The sequence below is a fragment of the Strix aluco genome, chromosome Z, assembly GCF_031877795.1.
Source record: "Strix aluco isolate bStrAlu1 chromosome Z, bStrAlu1.hap1, whole genome shotgun sequence".
In the NCBI taxonomy this organism is placed as follows: Eukaryota; Metazoa; Chordata; class Aves; order Strigiformes; family Strigidae; genus Strix; species Strix aluco.
The window spans coordinates 41,499,126-41,514,443 of NC_133971.1; positions in this window are offsets into that span (position 1 = coordinate 41,499,126).

Consider the following 15,318-nt stretch of genomic DNA (forward strand, 5'->3'; position numbering starts at 1 on the left):
GGAGCAGGACATTTCATAGGTCAGACGAAGCTTGTCGTGAGGTCAGTGACAGGCGCAGTTTATCCAGGTATGAGGAAAACCCCACAGCCAGGCAACAGAGCCCTGAAGGGGAACTATTTAACACAGAGGCAGCAGCAGCAGAGAATCAGCCTCTTTTGCAAATACACCAGCCAGAATCCACAGAGATATCTGAGCTGTGGTTACGAGCATCAATACAATCCTCAGAAATATCCTGGTTTGTCTGGTTTTGTATCTGCATGACTGTAAAGTATACTGAAGTCAAATATTTTGAGCCATGATCAATCAGTACTTCAGAAACAGACACAAACGACTTTCAAAAGTATTAATTTTCCCCCCGTATCCTCCTAAGAGTATCAGAGCAGTATCAACAAACAGCAAGACAGCAATTCTCAAGTAAATAACCAATCTCATGGTGTCCTGGTTTAGCTAGGATAGGGTTAAGTTTCCCCAGCAGTGGGGGGAAGCTCTAGCCGGGTTATTCAATACCATGTTGATGTCACCTCCTGGCGCCCAAGCGCAGGAGCGTGGGAGAATTGGTGAACGCGTGTGTTGTGTGATCTCTCTCTCTCACTGTTGTATTGGCACATATCTTGCTCTGTTCGTTGTTACTACTGTTACTGTTATTGTTATTGTTGTTGTGTTGCTGTTGACTGTTGTATTAAACTTCTCCTTACCTCAGCCCAGGGGCTTTGTATTTCACTCCCTTTGTGGGGGAGGGGCAGCGGCCGCGTGGTCTCGGACCCCGGCAGGACCTAAACCACCACACATGGGTATTTCTCTTCAGTCGTATCTGTGTTGTTGTGTACTCAGATGTTATCTCCAAGATGTAGCTTTTCACATTCAAGTGTAATGCTCTCAGTTTCTCCTAATGTATCTGTGAGCACAGTTTCCTTTTTATATGTTTCCGTAACTACAGAACCGACACATCTGTGAACTGTTCAGAAAAACTCATGTTATTAACAAGGGAGTAGCAGATAGGCCACAGGCAAATTCGTTAAATAATGTAAAAGCAAATTCTATTTCTCCTTCGAAGTATTACATCCTTACGTGCAGTCACTATCCAGAAGTGTATTCAGCTTAGTACCTCCTGAGAAAGAGATTATTTTCTAAAGTGCCCAATAGAAGTAACAACACGCACACATGCAATTTGAGGAGGTAACTCAGCCGGTCAGTTTAACCACTCCTCTGTTTCATCCTCTTAAATGCTTTACAAAACATCCCCGTAAGACTGAGATCTCTTCTGACTTTAGGCATGTAAAAGTTGACATGTCTTTTTAACTTCTGTAGGAAGCAACAGGCACTCCTCAGAAGCAATTTATCCCACTTGCTCTCATACTCATCTCAGGACATCCTGTGGCTGGGCAAAAATTCACTTTTCTAAACCTGTTTATGTACACAGCAAATGGGAAATTTAACTGGACACATTTACCTGCCTCATTTCAGAGAGACCAAAAGTAATTTAACAACCCTTCAAAGAAGGATCAATTACATATGTTATTCATATAAGGTACAGCTGTTCTCCACTGCATCCAGCACACCACTTCTGCTGCTGTTTTCAGTCTTTCCTACAAGGTGTTGGGGACAAGAGCTGGACATGTTAACTTCCTCCACAATCACTACTGCTTTTACACTCACCCGAGACCTCTTGCACCAGCACACCTCCCTCTGATTCCAGGGTATGTTAGTGTTACACTCACATCTGTGCCAGCACCATAACTACTCTCCAAAAGCACCACATGCCACTCCCGTGCTGTTTAGCTCCTATGCCAGAGTTTGGAATGCACACCAGCAGCAAAGAAATACAACTAATAGAAACCTATTCAACTTTAAAAGGCTTTTGGGTTAAGAAAACCTTCACCCCACAACAGCGAGTACCCTACTACCAAAGCTCCAATACACCCCGTCCCCTTCAGTCACTTTCCCAGCCTTCTGCTGGTATAGATTGAATTTCTTTCCACCTGAGGATCCCTGTACGGCCCCTCCAACTAATCTGGGCAGACAACTTCATTAGCCTTTACACAGCAGCCTGCTCAGTAACTGTCAGGTTGGGACACTGTTGGACTTTGGAAAAGTCAGCATCTGCTCCAAGGTCCCGAACAACCTGGATCATCTCTCTGAAAGGGAGGAGGGAATTTTCCGCACCATCCTGATGTATCGCCGTTGAATGTTAATTTACTTTGTGACCTGTAAGGCATCTGGAAGCAGAATATGATTACTGAGATGGAAGATCCTAATGCAATATACCCATCACTATTTGCTGCTGTGGTTACAATTATCAAAGGCCATAAGACGCATTCTACCAGATCAGGGGGAAACAAGAAACTAGTGACTGCCATATCAATGTCCTGTCTTCTTCCACTGGTTGAAACTGGTGTTATTAGACCTCACTTGGAAGTCAAGAGGCATTTTATCACTCAGCATTGTTACCAGTGATAGAGCAGAGAGAGAGTACAGCAAAGCTCAATGGAGAGGAGAAAAAAAAAATTCTTAAGAAAAAGAGCAGAGGCACTTTCATTCAATTTAAAACTATGCATAGCCTAGCACATACACACTGGCCATAATTGACCTCGCATATTTTAATGCATAAAACAGCACTGAAGGCTGCCCTGCAATCAGACAACTACAGCTGGTGACTTGAACCATGACGTTAAACACCAGCGAGCCGGGCTGGGTAGATGGTCTCAGAGCTCTCTTCTCCCACCTCTGCCAAACTAGTGCCACAGCAGGCAGACCCCCTTGGCCGGCTGAGGGCCCTGCTGAGTGCCTGCACCCACCACCTCTCTCCAGGGACCAGAAAGAGTCTAGAGATTCAACAGATGCCCCCAACCTCAGGGCAGCACAAGGGAGAAGTCAAATGTGCAAAGTCCTGCTCAATGTGCAGCCCTGACCAGGTCTGCGAGGGCTAGGAAAGAATTTACCGAGGAACTCTGGAATCATCTCATATTTGATAGGGAAGCAACATCAGTGACTCAGAAGTCCTGTTGTCAAGCAACAAGAGGAAGAATGTGGTTGACTGAAGAAAAACCTCCGGTGTTTTGTGTTCCCTAAAACAATTTTTTTTCCCCAGGTCACATTCAATCCTTCTAAAAAAAAAAAAAAATAGTATGTTGGTCTCATACAGCAAGGGTCTTCTACAATTTATGTTTATTTCCATGTGCCAAGATAAGACAGAATGAATGACAGGCTCATTCACTGTCAGCTTTTCATGTGTTATTTCACAGTTAACATATACATCAAGCTTCTGTACACCTAGCTGCTTGACATAAATGCCCCAGAGGTTTATTTTTCAGCCTGCCTAATACTCTTTCTGATCTTTTGGATTAGTGATATAGAGCACAGAATTCAGTATTTAAGGTTTTAAGTCCTCATGAAACTGTGTTACTAAGTTGACATCTGCCAAGAAAGGCAGCTCAGGTAACATTTTGAACAATTAATCTTAGAATCATGTATATAATATAATAGCAACAGCAGCAACAACAGGAAAGCATGCAAGATTGGAGGGAAAAAGTGAGCCTTGAATAAAGGATACTGCCAAGATTTAGCAATGACCTTGAAGATTCAATGCAGTAGGAGAAAATAACCAGAGCATGTAATGCCCTGCCACACCCTCTCCTTCTGCCAGACACTAAAGGAAGGAAAAGTAATCTCAGCAGAGCCTGCTAATGGCTCTCCAGCCTTTTACACAGTCAATGCAATACAACAATCTAGAAAATACGGGGTACCCTGCATAATTATTTATTCATAGGCATTCTGTTTTTTCTGCTCTGCTGCTAACCTTGGTGTCAATCTCAAAATGCTTTCTGGAGTATATATCTATAAGGATGAATACCTGTTTGCAATATCCCCAGTATAAACAACTGAGCTATTCATGACTCAGCTCAAGTCAAAGCTTGACCCAGCTGATCAGGAGCCTTCCGTGCTCACCATGTCTGCAGATCATCCTCTGATGTGGCTGTAACAGAAGACTGCCTCTCCTCCCAGATGGAGCAAGAAATCACCAGGAAAAGAAAAGCCACAGGAGGTGGCAGGAGGAGGAGTGCTCAAACACTTACACAGCAGCCAGAGCGCATCTGCTTGGGCAAGTGCCCTACCTCAGGGCAGGTACAGGCACATCCATGTGCAGAACCCCCTGCTGAGGCAAGCTCTCTCTTGCAAGCCGCTCCTGGCATCAGGATGCTGTGGAGGAATTTGAGTCATTCACACCTCCCAGAGCCTCTGCCTTAAGCAGCTGCCCCAAACTGAAGCAGACCCACACTACGGGGGTGTCACCCATACTCTGTTTTCCGGACTTATTTATAACTGTGCAGTCTACAGCTTTCAGTTTCCGTTAAAAAAGGAAAAGGAGACTCTGATTCTCAAGTCTCTTGATAGGAAACGGTTTCCAGGTTTAAAAAGGGCTCGAGTGTTTATAGTAGGATTTGCCGTCAAAAATCTTAACTCTGCATTGCTGACACACTCTGGTGAGCTGCCACAGCAGTGAGAAATGGGGCGCCTTGTAACACAGCTGGCTAACGCCCTGCTGCTCTCCATCTGTGAAGCCCATTGTCACAGTGCAGAATAACCACAGGCTCACCTGGCTCTTTCTGAAAGGACTTCCAAAGCCACCTTGGTCCAGAAACCAGGAACTTTTCTCCGTCACATCCCCCTCCCTGTGACCTGAGAGCTATTTGTGGGCACGCTCACTGGTGTGGGCATCACATACATGGAGACCAAGTTTGACTCTGGTCCTGAGCTGAGCAAAGGGACCACTACATGGAGATAAAGGAAAGAAAAGGCCACAGCTTGGGTGCAAGGTCAAGGAAAGAGGGGAGAGGTGCTCCTTCAGGAACCCCAAAGGATAAGGGAAGTCTTGTTTTGTTGAAATTATGTTTTGTTTCTACTGGCAGAAGCTGTTATTTATCTACAAGGTTCTAGGGAAGTGATATTAAGAAATCCCCATCAAGAGGTTTCCACCATGCAAAGAAAACGAGGGATTTTATAACAAAAATAAAAATCATACACTTTGTTTCTTTCTTCTAGGACACCTCTATAACAGAGGCTGGCAGCACCCTGTGTGCTGTGCTCACCCAGCAGTGCTAACCTGTCCTTTCCTGGAAAACTCTGTTCATATCCTGGCTGCGAACAGTCCTGGGGGCAACAAGAGCAATGCAATTCACCATCATTTGCTGCTCAGTGAAACAAAAGAAGCTGCTGAAGTAAAAAAAACAAAATTACATGCATGTTTCTTCCACAATGCTACTGATTGTTTCCGCATGTCAAGTCTAAGCAGCTCTGATTTTGTTGTTAGGAGATGTATTTGGACAGCTGAAAAAGTTACTCCAACCTTTTAGATGCTGCCCCCACAGATAGAGTGCAAGAACATTTTATCCATGTAAATATTATTTGCATACGCAAAGGATGTTCATGTTGCTTCAGACAATATTTGTCCTTCTCCAGATCATCCCATGATGGGGGTTTCTGTTGGTTTGCAATACAGCACTTACTACACTTGGAGAGCAGATGTGTCAGGCTAAACACTTTAGACCCTTGCCCAAACCAGAACCTAGCAAGGTGGGGAGGTTGGTGGACATTGCAGGAGTACAACATAATCCTCTGGTAGTCCTGCCAGAATCATTGATTACTAATACTTTCAAGAAAACCACAAACAACTGTGTATTTCAAGCCCTTAGAGATGGTAACTCACTGCTTCTGTTATTTCTGTGGTAACAAGATTTGTGGTAACCATTTTTCATGAACAACTTTTCAGTCAGCAATAAGCTGCAGGCAAAAAAGCATATGTGAGCATTTAGAGGAATCACTTGGGGTTTTTTTTGTTTTAAAGTGCCAAGCTTAACATCCAGCAGGACGTTTCCTGCTCCGCTCTAACAAGAAATGGGGAAGCTGAGTCCAGACTGCTGTATCACAACAGCTGACTCAGCTCTACTGCACACAGAGCCTGACTCTGTCACTCACATTGATCAGAGTTGCAAAAGTGCAGGAGCCAGAAACTCAAGTAAATAAAATCACCATTCCACCCCAGGACCCACATTTAAATATACAGATGCCCAGAAAGCTCCTACACTATATACAGTGAAGACTGTGGTCCACATACTGAAACGGTTTAGATGGAGTGCTGATGGCACCCTTCTATTGTAACATCTTTCCAAATTGATGTCATAATACAGCTGCGGAGATACAGTTATAATCTACACCAAGATATAAGCTATTGCTTCTCTTTCCCTCTTTATTTTTGTTTGAAACAAACGGAAACTGGTTTTAACGTGGACTTAGCCTTTCAGAACACAAACACTTGCCAACTCCTGTGGATGGTGTTTTCCACTTCCTTTGGACCTCAGCTGTCTAGAATTGGAAGTTATGCTTTCCTTGTTAAAAGAACACTTTGTAAATAATTGATAAAATTGCTAATGTCTAAATTGTTTTCCCTTGGCTCCTTACAGCCAAGACAATCATACACAATTAATACATCTGTAGGCTTAATGACAAGTCTTCAGTCAGAACACAGCAAATTCCCTCCCCTCCCCAAATCCATATGTGTGCTGACAAACATGAAAGAAAACATTTTTAGAAAACCCTACACAGCCCAAGCGATGCGCACTAGGTTAGTATGCCACTAAATTCACTTGTTTGGTACACAAACGCTACCGAGCTTGCTGGGGAGACTCAGTGTTCTCAGAGCAGACTATCTTGCTTTACCTTCACTGGAAGCTTAATAAGTGCCTATTTTTTAGGGTCTGAAGTGAAAGTTGGCCCTCAGTCTGTGACCTTGGCAATAGATGCTCATCTAACACTCTGGAGACATCAGGCTCAAAACACTGACCCCACTGAACTGACGAGGGAAATTCCTGCCGGTTTCAGCGCAGCCTGAACCTCGCCCCAAGACAAGTCCTGCAGCTCAGGGCTGGCACATGGGCTCTGCCAGAGGAGCAGCACTGAGCCTCCAGCTCTTCCCTTTTGCTGGAGATCAACACCAGGACCAAAGGGGCAACAAGAGCAACTGTGCAGCGTTTCTTCAGCTCCCCCCAGTTCACAGCGCTGACATGCTGGAGCGTACCAGCCAGCTTCACGCTGCGGGAGCTGAGGAGCCAGCAGCTGCTGGCTGCTGTTGCTGTGATGACAACCTCCAGAGATGGGAGATGAGCTACAGGCAGTAACACCTTCCACCACGGCTGCTGAATCCAACAGACTCCTCAGAGCAACAGAGCAGGTCCCCGCCAGGTGGAAGAGAAGGCGGCAGCCACTGAGACACGAAAACACAAAGACAAAAGCTCGAAGGCTGTATATGCTTGGATCTGCCAAAACCAAAAGGGCCAGGACCAGAGAGAAGAAAGAAGCTGTAAGATCAATTTATTTTTCTTCAGGAACCTCCAGTCTGCACAAAACACCACCTTCCTGGCTGTGCTCAGCCCTACCAAAATAAAAGCAAGCTTACGCACTTCAGTGAAGCTCCAGTGCCCTTCTGTGCCTTCTGGAAAAAAAAAAAAATTGCTAAATCATGGTTGACACACTTTACTTTTGTTTGAAAGTCTACAAACAACTGGACACAGACATCATAAAACTACCACAGAATCTGACACAACTGGCAGATGTCACACAAAGCAGTCTCAGAAGACGAAGGGGCAGGGATCATCAGGGAAATTGGTTTTGCATGGAAATGAGTTACCTCCTGATACACACAAACTTTTTCTAGAGAGACTGGAGCTAAGACCATGGGTGCTAGTTGATCTCTAACTATTTCTTCTGGGAATACTGAGAAGGTGGAAAAATTGTTTTCTTCTTGGAAAGCCGGTTATAACCATCAAAAATTTTCCATGCAACTATAACTTTTTTTCCCAGTTCCTTCAAGGCATTTTGTTCTGAAGTTTTTGACAACAACTTTAAAACCATACTTCAAATAGAGTCAATAAAACGAGATTAAATCAGAAGATTTTAGTCTGTTGTGGTGACAGACTCCATACCTGTACATCAGGATCGAAGAACTCCCACTAGCACTAATATAGAAAACCAAAGCAGTGCCACACATCCGATTTACCTCTCATCTTGCACTAGCATTGCTTACATTTTCAGAAGTCTGTCTTCAACTCCATTTCCCTACACCAAAGCAGGATGCTAACTTATAGACAGTTTTACTCTGAACACAAATAAGGAAGCAGTTAAGAAGGGTGAGTGCAGAAGCCCACAGTACGTGTATGAGGAACAAGAGACTGCTGGGCTCTGCAGATGATAGTTTTGTACCATCCAGAATTTGCACATGAAAGAAAACCTGTCAGTCCGGGAAAAAACTGTCTTCAGCTGGGGACACAGAATCAAAGGAGTTTTAAGGCTCCAAGCAAGTAAATTTCCCCCCTGCTCACAGAGGCAACGGGAGGCACATTCTCATCCACGTTCTGGGATAATCGTACAAAATTCTGCTATTACAAGGAACTCCTCTGTCACAGAGCCACAGCCTGTCAAACAGCACAACAGCGGTCAGCCTTCAAGGCTACATCTACAGGGCTGAACAGAACAGGGCCACAGATGGGTTTGTGGCCCTGAGGCTGCCCTGCCTGAACTCCCATGGGGCCCAGTAGCCCCCAGGCACACCCATGAAGGGATCCAAGCCTTGGCCAGTGCATGACCACCGGTGAGAACAGCCCCTTGAGTGCCACCACCCAGCCCCATCCAGACACTCGCGCAGGCCAGCAGCACACCAGGGACCAGCTCAGAAGAACGGCTGAGCAGCGTCCAAGCTCATTCCTTTAGCAGCACAGGTACAGTCTGAGTGGACCTGGGGACTCTGCATGAGAAAGTGTAAAACCCTGAATGATGAATTAGATACCACACACTGATGCTACTCTGGCTGTAGAGGTCACATGGCAAAAAAACCACCCTTCAGATGGGACAAATCCCTCGGCCCATGCAAAACATGCATCTGCGAGAGCTTTGCTTCTCCTCAATGTATTTTCAACAGCCCAAAAGGGATATCAGAAACCAAAATCTGGAGGATTATATGCAGGGCACAGGAGAACAACATATGCTGAAGCATGCAGTTGTATGTAGGAATCAGGAAAAGCCTAGGAGGGAAGCAAACTGAAGGAGGATTCAGCTTTATGTTGCATTAGCAACAATATAAGTTGTCTGTTGCAGCTCTATGCATTCATGCTTACAGTTAATAATAACTAGCAAGTTCCCTTCAAGACCCACTGCAATAAGATGAGCGCTTAATAATACCCCGGAACAATAATCTTTAATCATGCCTCGTGTTGTAAAAATCCTAGTGTCAGACTTTCATATAATTACACCCTTGATAAGCAAATGTGAGTCACAAGTGCTAACAGCAACTACACAAAAGCAGGTTCCTCTCTGGGGTAGCAAGGGTGAGCAGAGCAGAAAGACCTCAGTAATTTAGAGGCAGAAACACAAATCATGAGAAGATGCAGACAGGGAAGTATGCCTTCCTTGTACAGTTCTACAAATTCCACCTGAACACTTTAAGGAAACCTGTGAATCCAATGCAGAAAGAAAACCTTCACCCCCGACCTGTCACCCCCTAACACTCACTCCCAACAGGCAAGTCTCATGCAGGTACAGGCGACGGCGCTGGTGCACAGTCTGAGGGCAGCCAGTCTCGTCGCCTTCCCCCTCCCCAGCAGCCAAAAGAGAGATTCCCCTGAGCTCCTGGAAAGGGGCACAACAGAAGAACCACTGCAGTAAGTCAGCCCCAAGGTCCCTTCAGCTCAGCACACCGCCTGCAGCAGTGGAAAAGCCTCCCAAAACGGGTAATACCAGCAGAGGGGCACAGCTGCCATTTTCTCAGAAGAGCTTCCCAACATCCAACGTGCTCTTCTTGCCTGCCAGAAACTAACCTGAAAACAGATCACAGAACTGAAAGAAAATAGAATGGGCCTTATTTACTCAGGAAGGAGACTTTTGCTTACAAAAGTGCAGAGGTGCAAACATTCCTTTTATATTTCCACTAAACACACACAGGCTATGGACCTGCCGGCGCTCCAAAACCTCAGACAGAATAAAACTAAAATTTCCTGTCACAGGAACTCAGCGTACATTAGTTTGGAGCTGCTGGAACCTGGATAGCTATACACCATGCATCCAACCAGCCAGGTCTTTTTGTGATCCTCAGGCCTTGAGAAGAAGCATTTTGAATATCAACAACCTGTGAATGGAACTGCTGCCCAGATAAGGAGGGAAGTGCTATTTGCATATTTACTAGAGTGAAATACTCTTGTGTTTGTTGTTTTGGATTGCCAACTGGAAAAAAAATATATACAACTGTCACAGTTACATTGGCAGGGATTTTGTTATTCCTTTCCTGTCGTTTTTCAAATTCCAGAAATAAATTCAAACATTTAATTAGACTTTGAAGCCTCCAATCTTTGCCGATGGAGAGCTGGGTGAGCCTTGTGGTGTTTGTGGCTTTTTAGAATGCACCAAGCAGTTAAATAGAGATCCCAGGAAAAAGGTAAATAAATCACAAAATACATAATTAAAGCACCTGCCACCTTTACAGCTCGACCTTAATTCCACACCATCATACACGGACAATAGTCACGGGGAGTGTTCTGGGTGCCTTCTGCAAGCTTGAACTCACCACCAAGAAAAAACGTTGTCTTTTATTTTACAAATAAGGCATTGGAATTACTGCTCACGAGCAATCCACAGACATCCCCCACTGTCTACTTCTGCTATTCCTTCTATTAGCAAGAACCTCAAGAGCATTTCCAGTGCAGGCCAGGGGCACCAAGTCATCTATACCCAGATCTGCCGTAATCTCCCAGATCCCATAAAGGGCCACATCCCCTGGTAGATGGAGCACCTGAATAAAACAAGGGAGAACTGATTTATGTGCCCCTCTGCCACAAACCTTGGCCAAGCTGCTTCAGTCCTGAGCCCAGCACACACGTATCTGCTGCTGCCCAGCTGCAGATGGCAGCTCCTTCAGGCCCAGCACCTCACACCCTTTCAGCTGGGTGCTCTGCTTTGATCTCCTCCTCCATCAAACAGGCATCATGACTCTTGCTTTTCTTGGAAAGTCTTCCAAGAGCTAGTTAGTGTTAAAATTAGGATCTGTGCTTTTATATGGACTACAGAAAAAGGCATTTCCTTCCTTAAAACGCTACTCTGGGACCAAAGCGAGGCCCAGCTGCAGCACAGGACTGCCTGACAGGCTGCTCAGCCTGCTGGGCCAGGTCGCACAGCGTGGCCTACGGCAACGCCAGCGCTCCTTGCCCCCACCCCAGCCTGCCCTCTCGGCAAGCAGTTTCCAAAAACTGTATCCCGAGAAATGGAGACAAGGAGAAAGGTGCCCTGAAACACGGAAGGAGCATCCTGAACGGCTGCTGGGCCTTGGGAACACTCTCCTCTGGACTATCTGGCCATCCCCAGGGAGGACACGTCTATGCCGTGTGGCCCGAGCCAGGCAGCCCCTGTGGTGTGAGACCGCGCACTGTGCTGGCTCTGCCAGCCTGCACCCCAACGGGTGCACCTCTATTTGGGCAACACACCTCCCAGGGTAATCAGTCCAGCCTAAGATAATTAGCCAGGCACACTTGGTCCTGGAGTTCCTACTGCACACAGAGCCAGCTTAAGCCTCTCAAGGCTCGGACGGCAGACTTCCCTTCAGCAGTATTCATCCCCAGGCTCCAACCTATCCGAGGAAGGTGATGACATCTAGAGTCACAGGATTTCTATTGGAAAGTGGCACTATTGTCTCCAGACAAAAAATCCGGAATGAATCACATCAGGAGGAGGATGGACAAGATGACCTTCTGGGGTCCTCTTCAGGCATATTTTTGTAAGTCTACATTCCGTGACAGAAAACGCACCTGGATCAGAGCTGCCTGGGCTTACACATTCACGTGAGGAGATTTTGGCATAAGCCTCTGGCAGGAGAAGCAGCCCAGGCAGTTTTTCTATTGGGCTCTGTCTGCCATTAGTGATGGGATTCAATCACAAAATGGCTTCTTCCCCACACACAAATATCTAACCTCATGCAAGAGCAGGCATGGGAAGCTGCTCTCAGTATCCCCGCCAAGTCCATCTGACAGCAGAGCAGTTTACTTTCCCAGCCATCCAAGTCTAACTGCGGAATCCATTTAAAGCAGTTTGTAGTTAAATGTACTTGCTGAAAATACCTCACAGGCTCAGTAATTTAAAATGAGAGAGTCAAAATGTAATTAAAATGGCCAAATAAGGCTGGGTCACTCCTCCACCAGAAGAGTGCTGAGGAATGTTGCCTTTCCAGCCCCAAATCGCTGCTTCTCCTCCCGCCCCCCCCCCCCCCCCCCCCCTTTCTGCTTTTCCCGGGAATTCAGCACCAAGATACACCAGCTGGTGTCCGAGGGGCTGGGGGGGGGAGCACTTTTCTTTTTATTTTTCTCCTTTCAATTACAGAAATCCTGCCGTTTCGGGGTCCCGCTGTACTCACCCAGAGCGGCTGCTCCCTCGCAGGGGCCGGGCGAGGCTCCCTCCTCCCGGGGGTCCCCACGGGGGGGGCCGGAGGCGGCGGGGGCTGGGGGGGCAGGCCGGAGCGGCGCTTCTCTCCCTCGGAGGGCACCGGGCGCGGGGGGGGGCCGTTTTCCTGCTCCCCCCTCCCGGGGCTGGGGCTGTGGGGTCCGCAGGGGGGGGGTGTCTCGGCCCGGGGCCGGGACGCAGCTTCTGCCCGGCAAAAGCGGCCGGTTCGCCGCCGCCGGCACCGAGAGCCGCTCCGCTCCGCTCCGCCCCGCCCCGCCCCGTCGGGGCCCGGGGCTCAGCGTCCCGTCCCCCCCCGCCCGCCCCGGGGCACCCCCCGCCCATCCCGCCGCCCTCCCGGCCCCGCCGCACCCGCAGCCCCGCCGCCGCTGCCTGCCGAGTCCCCCCCCCCGCCGCCAGCGCCGGCCCCGGCGGGCACCGCCGCGGCTGCTGCCGCCGCCTCCGCCGCTTCGGATCGGCAGCCGGACGGGGCCGCCCGGGCGCGCGCCCCCCCCCCCCCCCCCCCCGGGCTCTCCGGGCCGTACCTGGGAGGCGGCAGCGCCGCCGCAGCGCGCACCTGCCCATCCCGCCCGTCCGCGGCCGCGGAGCGCAGCATCCACAGCGGGGAGCCCCGCGCTGAGGGACCGCCGGCGCCCAGCGGCAGCGCGGGCAGCCCCGCCCAGGAACACACGTGCGAGCGGCGGGCAGGGCTCGGCTGGGCTGGGCTCGGCTCGGCTCGGCTCAACGGGGCTCGGCTCGGCACGCGTGTCCCTCCGGGTGGCAGCCAGGGCGGGGGCTGCCGGCGGGGACCCCAGGCGGGGTCTCTCCCTGCCCTGCTCCCGGGGCACCCAAACATTTGCAAAGGCAGAGAAAGGCGGGTTCATGCTCACGCTCCTGGGGTTTCAGGTCGTTTTCACTGCAAAAGGGGGTTCGTGGGGGCAGCTTTTGGGGAGCAGCTTTTTAAGCTGCCCAACTCTTCCCCAGGTGGGCACAACGTGAGGTGGGAGAGACGGTTTGTCAGGGTTGGGGCTGGTGCCCAAAAAGCGGGTTCATCACGCGCTGTGCAACAGGTCAGTAAACCCACACTCGGGAAAGACAGTTATTTTAGGGTTGCTCAAGCCCTGGGGCTCAGTGGTTTCCCACAAATCAAGCACACCAATGGGACATTTCCCGATATATTTATACACAGAACTGGCAGAGTTAGTAATTTTCCAAGTCCATCCTCTCTATGAGGATTGGTTAGTAATTTACATACAATTATAACAGTGCTGACACAAGACTTCTACTACTATACATGCTCAGGGGAAGGGTCTTCACCTGGCCAAGGGTCTGCTTGACCTACAGGCCGGATTTTTAGTATTATTATGAGGGTAGTTCACTGAAGGATACACGGACCTTGAGTTTGCTTGGCCAGTTGACAATGTACCCTCTTCGAGATCTAATAGCTCCGGGATGTCCTGGGTCAAAGACAGCTGTTGACTTGTTCTGCTGATGAGGGAGGCCTTTGGCTCGAACAGAAAGAACGCTTTCTTGACCTAAGCTACATTCTAAACGTTTAACCTTCAACATCACTGCTTTAAAAACAGGAAAAATAGATCACATCTCAATTATAAAATAGTTTACTGAGAACAGGACAGAATCTGGGCAGTGATACTGCTCTGTTGATGCTCAAGTATCTGCCGTACATCTCTGCGTGCACAGGGGACTGTCGCCAGGTTCTATAAGACTTCTTCATACAAAAAGTTGGTTCAATGATTAAAAGGGAAATTCCCATAATACATTTCTTTTGTCATTCTAAGACATTTGAACATTTCAAAGAGGAGATGTCTCCTTCCTCTAAAAGGGAAAAGATCCATAATGCTACTAGTTGACTCCAATGGATAAAATAACTTGCTAGCCTACAGTTTCAATTCATTGCAACTCCGTCACTTTCTCCATCTTAAAAGGCAAAGCCTCTAACAGGCAAGGACTGGGGTTGCCATCTCAATCCCCAGGGGAAGGACACTGGCAATTTACACTTCAGTATTAACTCAGAACAGATAAGGAAGGCTTAATGCCTGCAGGCCACTGACCCTCCTGCCGTTTTCTGGGAAACCAAAAGGTAAAGGGGAGAGTTGCAAGAAAGCCCAGAACAGACAGACAGACAGGCAAAGACCAAGGCTCTGAACAGCTCCTGACAGAGCCTCTTGGAACTTTCTCATCTATAAGTTCAGACTCACAGGCAGGATAAACAGACTGTTGAAAATTTGAAAATTTGCTGGACCACCAGGCTCAAAAACCAACCGACAGCAGGACACCCGGCTAGCAGCTGGAACAAGCTGAGCACCCCGAGGACAGGTACTGGGGCCCACATGGCTCAATATTTTCACTAGTTGCTGGCGTGTTGACACACAGCACATCCGGAGCAAACTGACAGGTGACACTCCACTACTTAAACTGGCTCATACAAGAAACTGAAGGACCTTAACACAGACCTCTGTGACCTGGAGGGTGAGGCAGAATCCAGTTCATGAAGCCCAACAAGGAGATGTGCCACATTCTGCAGCAAGGATAAAACAAACCCATGCACTGGTACTGGGAATAACAGCTGTACTGGGATGCATCTAATAGTTATAGGGGACAGCACACTGAGTAAGAGACAGTGCAAGCTGTAAGCAGTTTAGGGTAGAGCCAATACTGCTAAAAAGTGAGTATCAGTTGTCTACAGTTTTTAAAATGTATTTTTCCAAGTATTTCTACAGTTGTTAGAAGATTAAGTCTCTTATGCAGTGGTCATTAATATGCGAGCCAGTGCAGTAACACTCTCAGAACTTGCAAATAAGGAGGAAATAAGTAATTAGCAAGCTGAAAAAA